Below are 18,841 nucleotides of genomic sequence, written 5' to 3' on the forward strand. Positions count from 1 at the left end.
TGTTCTTCGGTCTTGCATGCCTCCCCCTTTTTCCTCCAAACATAACGATGGTCATTATGGCCAAACAGTTCTATATTTGCTTCATCAGACCAGAGGACATTTCTAAAAAAAAAAGTACAATCTTTTTCCCCATGTGCAGTTGCACACTGTAGTCTGGCTTTTTTATGGCGGTTTTGGAGCTGTAGCTTCTTCCTTGCTGAGCAGCCTTTCAGGTTGTGTTGATATGCTACTTAATATAATGTTTACATACCCTACATTATTTATCTCATATGTATACATATATACTGTACTCTATATCATCTACTGCATCTTTATGTAATACATGTATCACTAGCCACTTTGAACTATGCCACTTTGTTTACATACTCATCTCATATGTATATACTGTACTCGATACCATCTACTGCATCTTGCCTATGCCGCTCTGTACCATCACTCATTCATATATCTTTATGTACATATTCTTTATCCCTTTACACTTGTGTGTATAAGGTAGTAGTTTTGGAATTGTTAGCTAGATTACTCGTTGGTTATTACTGCATTGTCGGAACTAGAAGCACAAGCATTTCGCTAGACTCGCATTAACATCTGCTAACCATGTGTATGTGACAAATAAACATTTGATTTGATTTGATTTTTGATTTGATATTGGATTTGTTTTACTGTGGATATAGATACTTTTAAACCTGTTTCCTCCAGCATCTTCACGTGGTCCTTAGCTGTTGTTCTGGTATTGATTTGCACTTTTCACACCAAAGTACGTTCATATCTAGTAGACAGAACGCGTCTCCTTCCTGAGCGGTATGACAGCTGCGTGGTCCCATGGTGTTTATATTTGCGTACTATTGTTTGTACAGATGAACGTGTTACCTTCAGGTGTTTGGAAATTACTCCCAAGGATGAACCAGACGTGTGAGGTCTACAATTTATTTCTGAGGTCTTGGCTAATTTGTTTCGATTTTGATATGATGTCAAGCAAAGAGGCATTGAGTTTGAAGGTAGGCCTTGAAATACATCCAGAGGTACACCTCCAATTGACTCAAATGATGTCAATTAGGCTATCAGAAGCTTCTAAAGCCGTGATATAATTTTCTGGAATTTTCCAAGCTGTTTAAAGGCACAGTCAACTTAGTGTATGTACACTTCTGACCCACTGGAATTGTGATACAGTGAATGATAAGTGAAATAATCTGTCTGTAAACAATTGTTTGAAAAATTACTTGTGTCATGCACAAAGTAGATGTCCTAACTGACTTGCCAAAACTATAGTTTGTCAACAAGAAATTTGTGGACTTCAACTGTGCTTTCTACTCCATACATTTTCCAAGACACCCAAAAGTACTCGTTACATTTTTTATGCCTAGCAGGAAAGGAAAATTGTCTAACTCACACATTTATCAGGAGAACATTCCTGGTCATCCCTACTGCCTCTGATCTGAAGGACTCACGAAACACATGTTTCATTTTTAAATTATGTTGGAGTGTTGGAAAATGCCCCTGGATATCTGTAAGTTAAAAAAAAAATAACATGATTATTGTGCCATCTGGTTTGCTTTATTTAAGGATTTTACTTTTGATCCTTAAGAATATTTTAAACCAAATACGTTTAGCCTTTTACTCACCTACTATTTTACTGGATGACATTCACTTTTACTTGTCTCTTCTTACTTTTACTCAAGTATGACAATTGGGTACTTTTTCCAAGACTGTCATTTTGTAATATACTGTAGAACACTATACAAAACACTGAAGTATCTCTCGATCAAGTGTGGTACTTAGGATTTAATTTTGGAGGATACTGTAGAATACTACTGTATTATCCTCAATAAAACACTGTGGTAAATACTTCAGTAATGTAGGAAAAACACTACAGTGTCTCAGAAAAACATATAGATTATATAGTATTTCATTTGCATATACTCCACCCATTCCCACCCTCCATATTCCAATTTGTGCCACACAAGAGTGAGAAACCTACATGTTATGGAAAATGTCCTCTTTTAGTATTTGTCCTGTAGGTTTCCTCAAGTGGAAATCCCCCCCCTTCTATGTCAAAGATAGTAAAACAAGAACACTATAGTAAATACTACAGTAATGTTCACAAAAACACTACAGTAAATACTACATTAAAGTCTGCAAAAATACTAAAGTTAATACTATAGTATAGAAATAAAGTTATACCACAGTATTTATTCATGTGGGCAGATCCACAGTGCAAGACAAATGTGCGGATATAAGTCAGCCTATATAACCAATACTTATTATTTTACCAGGCAAGTTAAGAACAAATTCTTATTTACAATGATGGCTTAGGGACAGTGGGTTAGCTGCCCTGTTCAGGAGCAGAATGACAGATTTTTACCTTATCAGCTCAGGGATTCGATCTAGCAACCTTCCAGTTACTGGCTCACGCTCTAACCACTAGGCTACCTGCTGCCCTTGTGGAGTGATTGATTCTAGAGTGATTGATTATGTATCTGGGCATCATTACCTGACAGGTTATCTGCGTCCCAATCGTAGACTCACTGATCTTAGAAATTATTAACCTAAGAAAAACATATTGGCGAAAGGCTGTCTTCATTTTATCATCTCTTAGTCATAAGCATACGAACACAAGTTTATTTTAGAAAACACATAGAACACACAAACTTGGAAGAGTTCTGAATGCCAAGAGGCACCATGTTAGACAGTCCTGCGTTCACGAATGCAGCTGCTTAAACATATCCATACTCTAAACATTGACTTGGCGCACAGCTCATGACTAATCTGTTTACCACATATGGGTGTGAATATTTTAAAAATCGACCCGTTGCTGGAAAAGTGTCTTTGAGAAATGAAGCTGTGCCTCGATTTTAAAGTGTGTTTTGCACCCTGCTGAGAAGTCTGAAATGATAGTCAACAGGGTGCCTGCACAGAGACATATAAAGTCACACAGAAACAGAACTGAAGACTTCTACGCTCCACAAATGCAGTGTCTTGAAAGCCTTTGGGTTGGTCATTTAATTTTCATTTTTTTTGCACCACCAGCAAAAGCTCATGTAAACACACACATTATGGTAGAGGGAAAAAATATATGACATAGATACCTAAAGACTTTCTCAAATATAAATTTAACCATTACAGGGTCTCCCTCTCGTCCTGCCCTTGTATGTATACCTCTCAAACAACAATGTGCGTACATATCCAGTAACCTTTCCCCAATAACCTATTCTATCTCCCTGTCAATCACAAAGCACCATGTTGGATTCCAGTCCATTGGTGGTCCTGACCCCTGTGTGGAATGGGGAAGCAGGCCCCTGCATTCAGACCAAAGACGTCTATCTCGACTTGGCGCCAGCGGGCCCCCAAGTACTGTAATCTCTGCTATTGATTAAATGGGCTCCCGAAGCCGAGGGGGTGCCCACCTCCCGAGGTGGAGCAGAATCGTATCGAGAGGGCCTGGCAAATCGAGGGGATAGAGCATCTTAAGTTGCTTTTTGATGTGCACTGATGAATAATGCCTGACGGGGTGCAGGCTTTAAAGGCCTCGGTGTGGCCTGCCCAGGGAGAGCCTGCATGCTGTGGAGGTCTATAGGCTTGCCTCTTATATAGGCTCTGGATGGATGTGCACTCTGAAAAAGGAGCTTAGAAGCACACACTCACAAAGCCCAGGCCGAGTGGGGAGTGAGGTGGCTGCTGGGTGCACGTTTCCCCGTGCAAGGCCAAATACCTCCAGTCGACAGGAGGTAGTTGAGCAATGAACAGTAGGTTTCGACCCATGATAACCCAATTTGTCACCCAAGGAAGTCTCTTCGTGGACAACAGAGTTCACTGCTAAGAGACTGACAAAAGTAGAATGACAGTTGTTATTTAAGTAAGGCTACAATCAAGTAGCACAGATGTCGATATAGTAACAAGTAACAGTGATAAGTACACACACAATGCATTGATATTACACTTTGAGGTAATGTACAGGACATCTTCAAGGAGTTATTATGATTGCATACTAGTGAAAGTAAGATGGAATAGTTCAAAAGGCACCCAGTATTAGCGCATCAGAAAACTATTGGAGTCATGTGAAAGGCACTGCAACTTAAAGATTTCCTCTGCTCTGATTCTTCATATTCTCAATGGCCACTCTGCATCCGCTAATCTGCTTCTGTCTGCCATCTGTTGGCTGATAAGAGTACCTGCTTTGACATGAATGACATATCCCATAGCTTTGCGTTAATACGGCCAACTATAATAACTCCATCTGTAATAACTCTATTTCCATGCAAGCAAACATGTTCTATTGAACTTTTAAAATAGCATTACGCTAGCATAAAATCAAGTTGCCTTAGCCTGGCCAGCGTAGCCTTTTCAATGATTAGTAAAAAGGTTTTCTGTGGGCTCTGAAGGCTTATATTTAAATGTGATTATGTGTTCATTATTGATACCTTTAAAAACGACTGGCGAGATCATCAACTGAGATTGTTAGAGTAGGACTTTGCACTTTTTCTGTATTTTGATGTGATTGCCTTTGTAAAAATTGTAATTAGAGAATTGAACTTCTTTAATATAACTTGCATTTCCTGACTTAAAATGGATGTGATGGAGAAGAATGTGTCTGATGTGCCAGGGACTAGAAGTAGAGCCTGATGTGCTGGAGACTAGAAGTGGAGCCTGATGTGCCAGAAACTAGAAGTGGAGCCTGATGTGCCAGAAACTAGAAGTGGAGCCTGACGTGCCAGAGACTCGAAGTGGAGCCTGATGTGCCAGAAACTATAAGTGTAGCCTGATGTGCCAGAGACTCGAAGTGGAGCCTGATGTACCATAGACTAGAAGTGGAGCCTGATGTGTCAGAGACTCAAAGTGTAGCCTGATGTGCCAGAGACTCGAAGTGGAGCCTGATGTGCCAGAGACTCGAAGTGGAGCCTGATGTGCCAGAGACTAGAAGTGGAGCCTGATGTGCCAGAGACTAGAAGTGGAGCCTGATGTGCCAGAAACTAGAAGTTGTTTTCCCATGTGTTTAACTGCACCTGTAGAGGGAAAGGAAAGGACATGCCTCCCCATCTAATAGACTCACGCTCTAATAACTTTTAGAGCCATCACAGTGAGAACCCACAGTGTGACTGTGATCAAAGTCGACAGGTAGTTTCAAGGCTGCTGCTGGAGTCCCAGGGAACATTGAATAGCTCATTTTCTTATGGGCTTTGTTTGAGTGTATGTGCTTGTGTGTGTGTGTGTGTGTGTGTGTGTGTGTGTGTGTGTGTGTGTGTGTGTGTGTGTGTGTGTGTGTGTGTGTGTGTGTGTGTGCCTGTTTAGATTTTTCTTCTCCTAACCATCAGTTCACTAAGTTTTATGATTAGTTCACCGCTTATGAACTAATGGTGAAAGAAACAGTATCATTTTTCCTAAGGGAACGAGACTTGGCTGAATAGCTACTGTTTCATTTAAAAGCAGAGGGATGTGTTAGGAGTCACTTAAAAAAAATATGCCGTAGTCTACCCAGCCTCAAAACATGCTGTGAGGTGTGGGCTCGAGGAAGAACTTTGAGATTGACAAACATAGATTGTTTGCAGTATAAGGAGCTTTTCCGTTTCAATGGTTCTTACTTTCCTTTCAATAAAACACAGTCAGCACACAGCCTGACTGCCAACTTCAATACTCAACAGGCTTCACATCACATGGTCAGTCCAAGACACCCATCATTGGCTACTGGCAGTTTCCATGGAGACAGAGCTCAGTGTGCCTTCCTGGGAAAATGTAAACAGTCAGTGAACATGGGAGGATTTATATAAATTGTTTTCGAATTTCTCATTCCCATTATGGAATGGATACTGGTTGACAATCAGAGAGAGAAAAAGAAGAAAGGAGGTGGAGCCAGTAAGAGAGAGATAGCTTTCTTCAACTTGACATCTTGGTATAGTTAGTGTGTTCTTCTCATTGTGTCATAGAACTATTGTATAACCTGGTCCTGCTCCAGGCATAAGCGACATAAGCGGTCGCTTAGGGTCCCCGGCCGCTAGGAACACAGTCAGTGTCTCAACTTACTATTGGGAGTTAGAATAGTAGAATACACAAGGTGCAAGTTCAAAATGTGGTTGTGCATCAACAGTTTTTCTCTTGTTATGTCATTGTCGGGTAAGTTAGTCTATCCTGCTATCTATATTTGTAGTAATCATGGCCGAATATCGACCGGTATTCTGCCCCATGGCAAAATAAATAGAATTGCATGAAATGTGTTACAACATTTCAACATTTCTCTCTTCTCCATGGCAAAATGGGTAGAATTGCGGAAAGCATGGTTTAAAACTGCAATTGTTTTATCTCTACCCCATGGCATATCCTTCCTGTTTGGCCTAGTCCGGGGGTGTCATCGGATGGGGCCACAGTGTCTCCTGACCACTCCTGTCTCATCCTCCAGTATTTATGCTGCAGTAGTTTATGTGTCGGGGGGCTAGGGTCAGTTTGTTATATCTGGAGTACTTCTCCTGTCCTATCCGGTGTCCTGTGTGAATTTAAGTATGCTCTCTCTAATTCTCTCTTTCTCTCTTTCTTTCTCTCTCTCTCTGTTGGAGGACCTGAGCCCTAGGACCATGCCTCAGGACTACCTGGCATGATGACTCCTTGCTGTCCCCAGTCCACCTGGCCGTGCTGCTGCTCCAGTTTCAACTGTTCTGCCTGTGATTATTATTATTTGACCATGCTGGTCATTTATGAACATTTGAACATCTTGGCCATGTTCTGTTATAATCTCCACCCGGCACAGCCAGAAGAGGACTGGCCACCCCACATAACCTGGTTCCTCTCTAGGTTTCTTCCTAGGTTTTGGCCTTTCTAGGGAGTTTTTCCTAGCCACCGTGCTTCTACACCTGCATTGCTTGCTGTTTGAGGTTTTAGGCTGGGTTTCTGTACAGCACTTTGAGATATCAGCTGATGTACGAAGGGCTATATAAATACATTTGATTTGATTTTGAATTGATTTGATGGCAAAATGTGTAGAATTGCGGAAAGCATGGTTTAAAACTGCAATTGTTTTATGTCTACCCCATGGCAAAATGAGTAGAATTGCAAGAAATGTTTTATAAAATTGCTGAACTTCTCTCGGCCCCATGGCAAAATCTGTAGAATTGCAGAAAACTTGCTTTAAAACAGCAAAATATTCCGTACTCCCCATGGAAAAAATGTGTATAATTGCAGGACATTGACTTTTAAACTTAAATCATTCTCTCTGTGGTCAAGATTGGGTCTACAAAAGACTAGGGCCGGTCCTGTGTATGACTCATAGATAACTCAGTGTGGTCATCAAACTATGCAGTTTAGTGGTGCCGCCAATCTTTATCCCCTCTTCTCATCCATTCTAATATGTGAAGTTTGGGCTGTTGACTGTTGACATTGGTGGAAGTTACCTTCAGTTGTTTGGAGTCACCTAAACACACAAACAGTAATAAAATGTCCCTTAAACCCACATTCTGACTTCAACCTAAAACGTACAGCCAGACTTCCTTAAATTCATCATATCATTTGTATTATTTTGGACCGGTTAAACATCAATCATGCTATTACAATTGCCCTTGTTATTCGTATAATTGTGTGGTCTCAAAGCAATTGGGGGATTTGCTTCTTTGCTGCCTCAGTGAATCTGAGGATGAAGATTAGATTCCTACTGAGGCATGAAGTATGAAGGAGGTGAGTGATGTGATGTGTGGGCAGGAAACACACCATATTACGGTGTCCATTTTAGGACACTCTCAGTCGTAATCCTCACCCCTTGACTTAGAACCTCTTAGATATAAGATCCCCTGTTTAAGGGACCTGTGTGGTGTGCAGGATACATCAATGTTAAATTTGACATAGCTGGCCATATCACATAGTTGTCCCGATTGGTATTTTTAATTAAATCACTGATGAATGATCTTGAGACTGATTCCCTGACCTGTCCATGTTTTTAATTTGCTGTTTTTGATTTTGTTATACTCTTGTGAATTCTATGTTTTTTACTAGATTACTTGTAGTTTTTCATGTTTTTTGTCTGTAATTTTTGTAATGACTTGGTGCTGCGTATCTTGGCCAGGATGCTCTTGAAAAAGAGATTTTAAATCTCAATGAGCCCTTCCTGGTTAAATAAAGGTTAAATAAATAAATAAATCAAATGTGTCCATTCAGCCTATGGATTTGTTTTTCTATCAGCATGAATTAGATTGAGCAATTAAAGCCCCACTTTCATTCCATAGGCTGGGATCTGCACTATACAGCTGTTGCAAGAGCATGTTTTTCACTGGCTGGCCACTGGTTTCAACAACAATGATTGATAGGCAGCTTAAACTTCTTGAATTCAATCATTATTGTGTTCAAATACACATTTAGATTTGTGAACAGCGATCCACAACCACCACAATCTGTAAGCCACAAATAGCCAAATGAGAGAGCAGCAGTGTGATTCACATCAATACGCGACGTAGATAACAATAATAAGTGATATTCGTATCGCCGTAGACTACACCACTGCTGTCATCCTTACCTCCAAGCATTTATTCAAGTTGGATAATCTTTGGATGCCGACAGGAGTCACACCATTGGAAGACATAGCTTTCAATGTAGCCTACAAAAGCCTATTCCTGCTCATTTCCCACGATCCATCTAACACAATTTTGGTGTGTCATCATAATGGTCTCTGACTTGTGGTCAGACTCACTCAGGTGGAACAAACTTAAACTTGAGTCTTTTTTAATGCTGATTCGAATGTCATTGAGAAAACAGAGAAGTGTCAAGACATTGTTTTGCAAACATCCTTTCTGAATTTAAAAGTAATCCTCAAAGTTTTTCAAAAGTATCTGTAATCTGATTACAATATTTTTGCTGGTAACGTAACGGATTGCAGTTTTTTGTAATCCCTTATATATAACGGATTACATGTAATCCGTTACTCCCCAGGCCTGGTGAGACGTTTACAGCAATGGGGGCAGATATTTTGATCAAGACAGACAATTAGACATGCACATTTTCTCTAACACTAAATATACAAATATGTATTATACAGTTATAAGGAAGATGACATTTATATTTAGAAAGCATATAAGTCATTTCAAGCCTTATTCATACAGTTTTGTTGAATAGGAAATAAACCATTTAAAATATTTCATATTTTCATATTTGTATCATATCTGTACTGTATACTTGAGATTGTGTCCTCAGAAGAGTTTACACTTAAGCAAAAAAAATAATAAATCACCATGGTGAGATTTGATCCTTTCTTTAAGTATGCTGAATTACTAGAGTGGTTATTGATTTTGGTCCTCTCATGATAAATAATTACTTTTTGGGATTACGTAGATGCCATTTTATATTACATTTAGTTACGTTCCACTGGTTGTCAGCCCTCCTTGAATCACTCGGCATGAGCTAGGTATAAGCCTTAAGGCTGAGTTTGTCCTATAATGGACACCATACTTCACAGTGGGTTAAGCTTCTTAACTCAGCCTAGTGTGTTCACACAACTCCTCACAGAGATTACTGCATCTCCAATCCATTTGAATTAACTGCTGCTTTTATGTCCAATGCTGAGATCCACATTCAAAAACCATTTGATTAGCGCTCTGGGTGGAAATTTGTCTTTTACAGTAGCTGATTTCAATATATATATATATATATATATATATATATATATATATATATATATATATATATATATATATATATATATATATATATATATATATATATATATATATATATATATATATATATATATATATATATATATATATATATGTATGTATATATATATATATATATATATATATATATATATATATATATATATATATATGTTTTTACAGAAGCACAGAGCTAGCACAGCAAGTTTTTACAACACTAAAGAAAATAGCCTCCCTGAAACAAGACATGGTCTTACTTTACATTAAAAGTCCCTGATACGCATGTATTTATATGGTAGTTACGTAGTCAAGTACAGTGTAATTACATTGTAAGTACACCATTTTAAATAGTACAATAGTCGTGCCAGTTGTATACCGTGCCAGTTGTATATGTCTTGTTGCCATGTAAGTTGCTACAGTATGTGAATGGCTGCGTCTTCATCATAGCATATTGCTAAACTTTCTGCAGAAGTTCCACCAAGCCGATCTTATGTATTCCTATTGTCATCAATTGGAAATAGTGAAATAGGAGTACATTATGATAACCGTGATATCTTATGTGAATATTTCTACATTTTCAAACATAAAATGCAGATCCACACAATCGATTAAAGCATCACAGATTAATTAACCCATTAATAAATTACCATTCTTTCGTCAGTCATGCTGAATAATTGATCAAACTGATTTAGGATCTGTGAAAACATTATTACTTGAAGAATGTATAGCCCACTGAACGTACCGCAATAGTTCACATGAAACAATCCTGTGGATGATCTTTGTTAATTGCCTACTATGAGAACAAAGTTATGGAGTCTCTTGCGTAACGCTTCAACCAACTGCATAACAGATTTGACAGATGAACAAAAACCCATATCTGATGTTAAAGTATAAGGTGACAGACGGTAGAAGAAGTAAAAACCCTTACAAAAAATATTGCAGTTTTCGAACCGCAGTAAAAGTGCAGTAACTGTAGTCTACTGTGTTATTTGGACGCAGTACTTGCAGTTATACTGTACTCTAACTGCAGTTATAATACAGTGTACTGCAGTTATACTGCACGATGACTGCAATCGTTTTTCATAAGGGAATTCTCCATGTCCTCCTAATTTCTTCATACCTAGATTACCAGTCAAAAGTGTTGCTTGCACCCCAGTTCCTGGCATTCTACTGTGCCTTATCCAGTCTAAATCTCTCCGTGTCCTCATTGACTCTGAGGCCGATGAGAGTTTATTTGGACGCTACCCTGGCTTCCGAGCTGAACATCCCCACTCAACCCCTCGCCACTCCGATGGAGGTTAGAGCTCTGGACGGGCACCCTGTAGGCCGGGTCACTCATATTACCACTCCCATCAACCTACGGGTGTCAGGGAATCATAGCGAGAATGTTCCATTTCTGCTCATCAAGTCTCCTCAGATTCCCGTGGTATCGGGATTCTCCTGGCTCCAGCAACACAATCCCCTCATCGACTGGACTACTGGTGCCATCGTGGACCGGAGCCCGTCCTGTCACACTCATTGTCTTCCGGGAGGCTTGGAAATTGCCCCGGGCGTCTCCGCCAGCCCCGCAGAGTACCAGGACATCTGGGTGGGGTTTAGTAAGGGCCGGGCCTCTTCGCTTCCACAGCACCGGCCTGCGTCCAAGAAGATCAAGCCCGAGGCACAAGTACGCCACTATAGTGCCGCGGCTACACCCCTGGAAACTGAGATCTTTCCAAGATTATTAGCCCCTCTGCTGTTCGTCCTCTGTTGCCCTGTACCCTCTGTATTTTCCCTACCATTTCTGTGTCTAGAAAACCATGTCTGACAGCCCCTTGTCTCCTGTTTGCCTGTTCTGACTCTGTACCCGCCCGCCTGACCACTCTGCCTGGCCCTGACCCTGAGCCTGCCTGCTGTCCTGTACCTTTGCTCCTACTCTGCATTATCGACCCCTGCCTGCCTTGACCTGTCGTTTGCCTACCCCTGTGGTTGTAATAAACATTTTTACTTCGACACGGTCTGCATCTGGGTCTTACCTTATCCTGATTGGGGAGGCATGTTATAGGGTGGGAGACATCGTCTCACTGACTGTTCTGCTTGGTCATTGTTTGCGTAAAAGGCCATCCATCCTCTTTCACGTACTCATCTCTACGTCAGCAGACAGTGGTTGGCTAACTGTAGTTATCAGTCCACCTTCCACACGCCCATCTGTCCTGTTAAGTAATGCAAACTGAAACACTCGCCAAAGTTTTGACAGAAAGTAAGATGAATAGCATCTGAATGTCATTTTTGAAAAGGACTTAATGCAGCATACAAACACAAAATGCCACTTTGATCTTTTCCATGCTAAGTGATCAATCTTGATGAATTGTTGGTGAGAACACATTCTTGAAAAGTGGCGGAATTAATTGCTAAATGAACACGCGTCTTTAATTCTAATTGGGAAATGTAAACAGGCTGTACTATTTTGTATGCTTGTTCCTGTGACTGTGCTTTCTGCTTTCTGGTTTTGAGTATACAGTATATGCCAATTAAAACATATGCATACTTATGGACACATAATAATGATGCTTCATTTACAATATTTCACACAAGGCAGAACTGATCCAAATGTGGGAATTGTACATTTGAAATATACTGTATTCACGTGAATTGGACGTTCTTATAAACGATGTACAGTATGTAGATGCTCTTTGTCTCCATCACTATCAAAAGCAATGCTTTGAATAACACATGCATATCGTGTCCTCTTATTTTTGTTGTGATGCTTATACTGTAGAACCATTAGGGTACATTTCTGTGTTGACTGTCACAAGTAATGGCACAGTACTGGGATGAAATCAGAATTAAATCAGAATTCTTGTTAAAAAGGAAAATGGGATGTCGCTAGTCAGAGCCCTTTCATCTGCTCTATTCCAGAGGTGTTTTTAATTGACCCAACCATAAATATACATAATTGCACTGTGTGCAAATACTGAGACAACATCTGAAAGAACACAATGTAGTTAGTTAGGATTAAAGAACTTTACCTGAAGATTCTCTCATATTCTAATGAATACAAGGACTTGGACAAAAATGTGCATATCCACTTGACTGTTGTTTGTCTGTGGGTGAGCTATTTGAGCTGCTTACCATAGCCGTGTAAGTCAAGGTGTTTGCTTACATTTGTTTGTGTAGACAAGTTTGGCATTCAGGTTTACAAATAAGACAAGATGGAATGATGAAGCCTTGAATGGACATATAATAAAACAATGTATTTGGATGCCATTGTCTTGGAGAGACTGCATTTAGCTGAAAATAGACTGAAGTGAAAAAAATCCTTGTTTTCTTTTCAACTGTCATATACGCTGCCATATCAGGCAAAATGTAACCTCCGTCCATCATATCATATCACTGTTTTCACCGAATGCCATTATGAAAAACAGAAACATCTGCAGCACGCCTGTAGGACCCCACAAATTGAATATATTAAACCGCAATCTACATTTAAATAGCTAGATTTCCACAGTCCAATACAGTGCACTAAAGGCAATTCCAGGCTCATTATTCACAGCTAATGGGAGCGTAAAAGAGACTATTGCATAGAAATGATATGCTCATGACATTTCTTTTATGGGAGACGATTGCCAGCGTTGACTTACAAATGTTTTCAGACATCTCCTTAGATCCTTGCAATTATGATATTCAGTGGGGGGGAAGAGCGAAAATGTACATTTCATAAGAGAATGCACGCAACGATAACTTCACACTTGTAGCTCGGAGGAGGGCAGCAAAAGGTCAAGGCTTGAAAACAATGAACCATTACGAGAATTCCAGAGACCGCCGCATTCTTGGGTTGCAGCTGGCCTAATGAGCTACTGTACATTGTACACATGGGCAAAGATCTGCAAGAATCCCCTCTTGCTCACAGATGATACACATTATGGTGAGGGAATATATATGTGAAAAAAACTGTTTGCTCAGAAGTTCTGGATATTGGATAACTGTAACTGTTTACTGTATAGATCCTTGGAATAGATCCAATGAACCACAGGGCAGAAAGGAGCAGATGCCACTGCATTGCCCTCATATCATATAACCAAAGCATTCCCTTTGCGCTCACACAAATATGCTCTACCATCTGGTAATTGTTATAAAAGGACCATGGCTTTTGTTTACACCACCGATAGATAGAACAGGTGAAAGCCTTTATGCGGTACACATTCATCCACAGTGTAGTAACTAAATGTGTGGATACCCACAATGTCCCTGCCTGTAAGTACTGCACCACGTAAAGACATAGAGACACATTGTGAAGTGTTCCACAATAACCACCAGTTCACTAACCACCACAATCCTACAATAACCACCATTCCACCAAACTCTGCTGTCCCACAACAACTACCGTTCCACCAATCCGCTATGGTGACATATGAAATTGAGCCAGACGCCTTTTCTCCTGACCTCGACCGACCCTTTGACCAGCTCTTGGCGACACATCGCACGCTGCCTTTAGTGGCGGAACACGAGGCAGACAGGCCATAACAGCTTCACGGCGCCTGCACTTGTTGGTCTGCTAGATTTCAAAGGGGAGCGCTATGCACTCAGGGGCTTGACTGGGCCCAGTCTGGCCACTATATCACATCCACATATAAAAGGAGTGTCAGAGTGGATAGAGGCCCATGAAATAAATACCTCTTGACCATTGGATCCCTTGTACATTCATCATGTCCATTGTAACCAATAATGTACGTGAACCCTGGATTGCTGATGATATATATTGGCCATTGGGAGTCTTTGAAGCCACTGGTCGGCCATATTGGCACACCCCAGTAGGAGCAGTCCTCCATAGGAATTAATGAAATTCTACAGTATTTCAATTAAAATGTTTCAAGGACAAATTTACATGTATTTACATTTTCTTCTTTTGCAGTGGGGACAGTAACAGTATTAGTCTCTAAAAGTTATACATTAGACAAAAATATATATTTGTATGTTTAGCTCACATAATCTAATTTAAAAGTATGCATTAAGGCAGTGTTATAAAGTATTAAGTAAAAATAATTTAAAGTACTATCTAAGAAGTTTTTTGGAGTATCTGTACTTTACTTTATTATTTATATTTTTGACAACTTTTACTCTTACTTAACTACATTCCTAAAGAAAATATTGTACTTTTTACATACATTTTCCCTGACAACCAACAGTACTCATTACATTTTGAATGCTTAAAAAGGATAGGAAAATTGTCACATTTTGCCTCTGGCTTGGCGGACTCCCTAAACACAAATGCATCTTTTGTAAATAATGTCTGAGTGTCGGAGTGTGCCCCTGGCTATACATACATTTTAAAAACAAGACAATGGTGCTGTCTGCTTTGCTGAATATAAGGAATTTTAAATGATTTATATTTTTACTTTTGATACTTAAGTATATTTTAGCAATTACATTTACTTGTGTTACTTAAGTATATTTAAAACCAAATACTTTTAGAATTTTACTCAAGTAGTATTTTACAGGCTGATTTTCATTAGAACTTGATTAACTTTCTATTAAGGTAGCTATACTTTTACTCAAGTATGAAAATATTCAGCGTGCCAGTGGCTATCGAATTGTGAGCCCACTGAAGTCAGGTACCAGTTGGGTGGTTGGTCTCAGACAATCCCACAGGTGAAGAAGCTGGATGTGTAGGTCCTGGGCTGGTGTGGTTACACTTGCTCTGCGGTTGTGAGGCTGGTTGGACGTACTGCCAAAATCTCTAAAACAACGTTGGAGGTGGCTCATGGTAGAGAAATAAGCATTAAATTCAGCATGCCAATTGCATGCTCCCTAAAAACGTGAAACATCTGTGACATTGTGCTTTGTGACAAAACTGCACATTTTAGAGTGGCCTTTCATTGTCCCCAACACAAGGTGCACCTGTGTAATGAGCATGCTGTTTAATCAGCTTCTTGACATGCCACAAATGTCAGATGGATGAATTATCTTGGCAAAGGAGAAATGCTCATTAACAGGGATGTAAACAAATTTGTGCACAACATTTGAGATAAATACATTATTTCTTTGTAAATATGGAACATTTCTGGGATCTTTTATTTCAGCTCATGACACATCGGACCAACACTTTACATGTTGGGTTTACATTTTTGTTCAGTATAATAAACGTGGCAGGAACAAATTTAGTAAATGCATTTCCATAGAATCCAAAATATGTTTTACAATGGTGAGGGAGTGCCAAGATGGAGGCCTGGTAGCTTCATAACAGCGCCCCCTGTCAGTCATCTAGTGTATATATAAATCGTCGAGTGTAACCCACTGAAGAGCAACCTTCCTCCAAGATTGAAAAAAATGCATTAACAGTTAATGTAATTACACCGTACTCCAGACTAAATGGGTAGCCGGTACCATGTCTTCGCAAGATGAAGTCAGGCTAATTATCAAACTACTGGGGCAAGCTTGTTTTTCTGCTTACACACATACTGGGATGATAGTGTTTTATACAGTAGCATTCATCATGTTGTGCACATGGTAATAATGTACAGAGCAGCTGGTTTTCTGTGGTATGAAGGTCGCAGATTGTATAAGTGGTGTATCACATGCACTCTAATAAACAAACCCATAACAGCCAGCGAGCTGGAAACTATATTACCAGTGAAATTGCATATTTTCCCTTTTATTTCTCACTCTACTGTACAAGTATGAGTTGGACTACTTCAGATGGAAATGAAAATGCAGAACATTCCACTGCAAGTCTTGGGGTGGTAAGCATCATGATTTTTTTTGCATAATTACTGTCGCACTTTTGTTAAAGTGCACTCACCTGTTAAGGCTCCCATGGACTACATTTTACCTCAAAATAACATAACGTTTCACACTTGGCATTATTCACTAGTCTTAAGATCTGCAGCAATAACATAACTATCACACAGTGTACATACACTGCCTCTACTATACCAATTTAAGTATGAGACTCTTTCATACCAACGAAACACTTGAAAAAACGTCCAGATGGTTATGATGGGGCACAGAAAGCACATGCAGTACGTACCCGCACGTATGTCTGCATGCTTGAGTGAAGGTGTGTGAGAGAAATTCTGTTGTTCCCACAATCTTCCCTCCAGCCCTCCATTCCTTCCCAGTTGAGTCCCACAGGTCATCTCATCGGTTTAGTGTTATTACCTCAGTGGCAACTGTACTGCAGGGCAGGAGAGGGCCCAGATGAAGGAGGCTCAGTGGTAAAAAAGCAACAGAAACCTGCACCCCTCGCTACGACTCGCTACTTAATAGCTCCTGAAACGAGGCGCCCTGCCACACCATGGCTTGTCAAACCCTACTAGATTTAGACCCACTGGGGGAAAGTGGGAGCAGGCAACTACACTAATAAGTGGGAGAATGTCTCGAGTGGCATGGAAACATGCGACGCCAACGATGCAAACGAGTCATACGGAATATAGCCCACAGTTCAACAAAGGAAGGACCTGGCTAAAGACCTTCCTTCCCTCCTCCAATGAGCTCAAACTCTACCTAGAGTTTTTATACAACAGAGGAACACACTATGACCATACTAAGGGGCCTAGTACAGGCCTCTGGGGTAAATTGCAACATATGTATGGTAGCAACTCGTGCCTTTACTGGACAGTTTTAAGTCGGGGGCAGTAACGAAGGTTTGACACTTGAGTGAGATAAGGGTAATTAAAGCATGAGCCAGAGGTGTGATCCTTGACCTGTGCAGTGGTGACACGACTTGTGTCGGGGTGAGGGGTGAGGCGGATGTGAGACCCAGCACTGTCAGTGTACCAGCACCAACGTCTGTGTGAAAGCCAAGTGGGTATATTCCTCTATGAACATTATAAACCATCTGTAGTCATTTAATATGTTTGGAGCGAACCCATTTTTAATTTCTTACTCTCTGTTTCTCCTTCGTCAACTCTCTAATGTCTGATGTGAGGCCATGCACGTTTTATGCTCTTTAACCGCAGCGAATGGAAACATTTAATACCAGGCTGACTTTCATGATTGTGTTTTTTTTCAGTGTCCTTTGATAAGATGGAGGGTCTTTCCCTTCCTCTGCCTTGCGTTGAGGAACAGGCCTCTTTCTTGTCGTCGATGCAGAGGGCATGGTGGTATTTGAGGCCCATCTCGCTGTAGCCTTTGAGGTCAGCCTTTGAAGTTGCCAATCCAGTCCTGCCTCCAGTTGGAGCAGGGCTTTGAGCACTTGTTTTAATTGCTCCCAGAGAAAGCTGTGAATGGATCCAAGCTTTTTAGCACTATTGTACATTTGGAACCCCTCTCAGTCCCCAAACAGGAAGTTTCCTTTTGTTATTTAGCTCTCCATGTAACTTTGTATTTGTATTTTTTGTTGTTACTTTTATTATTTGTGATATTAGTGGTTATAGAAGCAGTAGCAGCATCAGCAGTAGTAGTAATAGTAGTAATAGTAGTAATAGCAGTAGCAGTAGTAGTAGTAGTAATACAGTAGTAGTAGTAGTTCGCAGTAGTAGTAGTAGCAGTAGTAGCGGTAGTAGTAGTGATAGTAGCAGTAGCAGTAGCAGTAGTAGTAGTAGTAGTAGCAGCAGTAGTGGTAGTAATAGTAGAAGTAGTAGTACTAGTTGTAGTAGTAGTAGCAGTAGTAGTAGTAGTAGTAGTAATATTAGTAGTAGTAGTAGTAGCAGTAGTAGTAGTAATAGTAGTAATAGCAGTAGCTGTAATAGTAGTAGTAATACAGTAGTAGTAATAGTAGTAGCAGTAGTAATAGTAATAGTAGCAGTAGTAGTAGCAGTAGCAGCAGCAGCAGTAGTAGTAATAGTAGTAGCAGTAGTAGTAGCAGCAGTAGTGGTAGTAATCGTAGTAGTAGTAGTACTAGTTGTAGTAGAAGTAGTAGTAGTAATAGTAGTAATAGTAGTAATAGCAGTAGCAGTAATAGTAGTAGTAATACAGTAGTAGTAGTAGTTCGCAGTAGTAGTAGTAGCAGTAGTAGCGGTAGTAGTAGTGATAGTAGCAGTAGCAGTAGTAGTAGTAGTAGCAGCAGTAGTGGTAGTAATAGTAGAAGTAGTAGTACTAGTTGTAGTAGTAATAGCAGCAGTAGTAGTAGTAGTAATATTAGTAGTAGTAGTAGTAGTAGTAGCAGTAGTAGTAGTAATAGTAGTAATAGCAGTAGCTGTCATATTAGTAGTAATACAGTAGTAGTAATAGTAGTAGCAGTAGTAATAGTAATAGTAGCAGTAGTAGTAGCAGTAGCAGCAGCAGCAGCAGTAGTAGTAATA

At 40.0% G+C, this 18,841-nt stretch overlaps 1 non-coding gene across 1 annotated transcript; it reads left to right on the forward strand.

Annotated features, from left to right (window-relative positions):
- Positions 1-1,988: 1,988 nt before the first annotated feature.
- Positions 1,989-2,041, forward strand: LOC135546767 (U7 small nuclear RNA). The gene has a single exon (XR_010456627.1). It is a non-coding gene; the product is annotated as a U7 small nuclear RNA (small nuclear RNA).
- The last annotated feature ends 16,800 nt before the right edge of the window (positions 2,042-18,841 follow it).

This window comes from Oncorhynchus masou, chromosome 9, assembly GCF_036934945.1.
Source record: "Oncorhynchus masou masou isolate Uvic2021 chromosome 9, UVic_Omas_1.1, whole genome shotgun sequence".
Taxonomy (NCBI): Eukaryota; Metazoa; Chordata; class Actinopteri; order Salmoniformes; family Salmonidae; genus Oncorhynchus; species Oncorhynchus masou.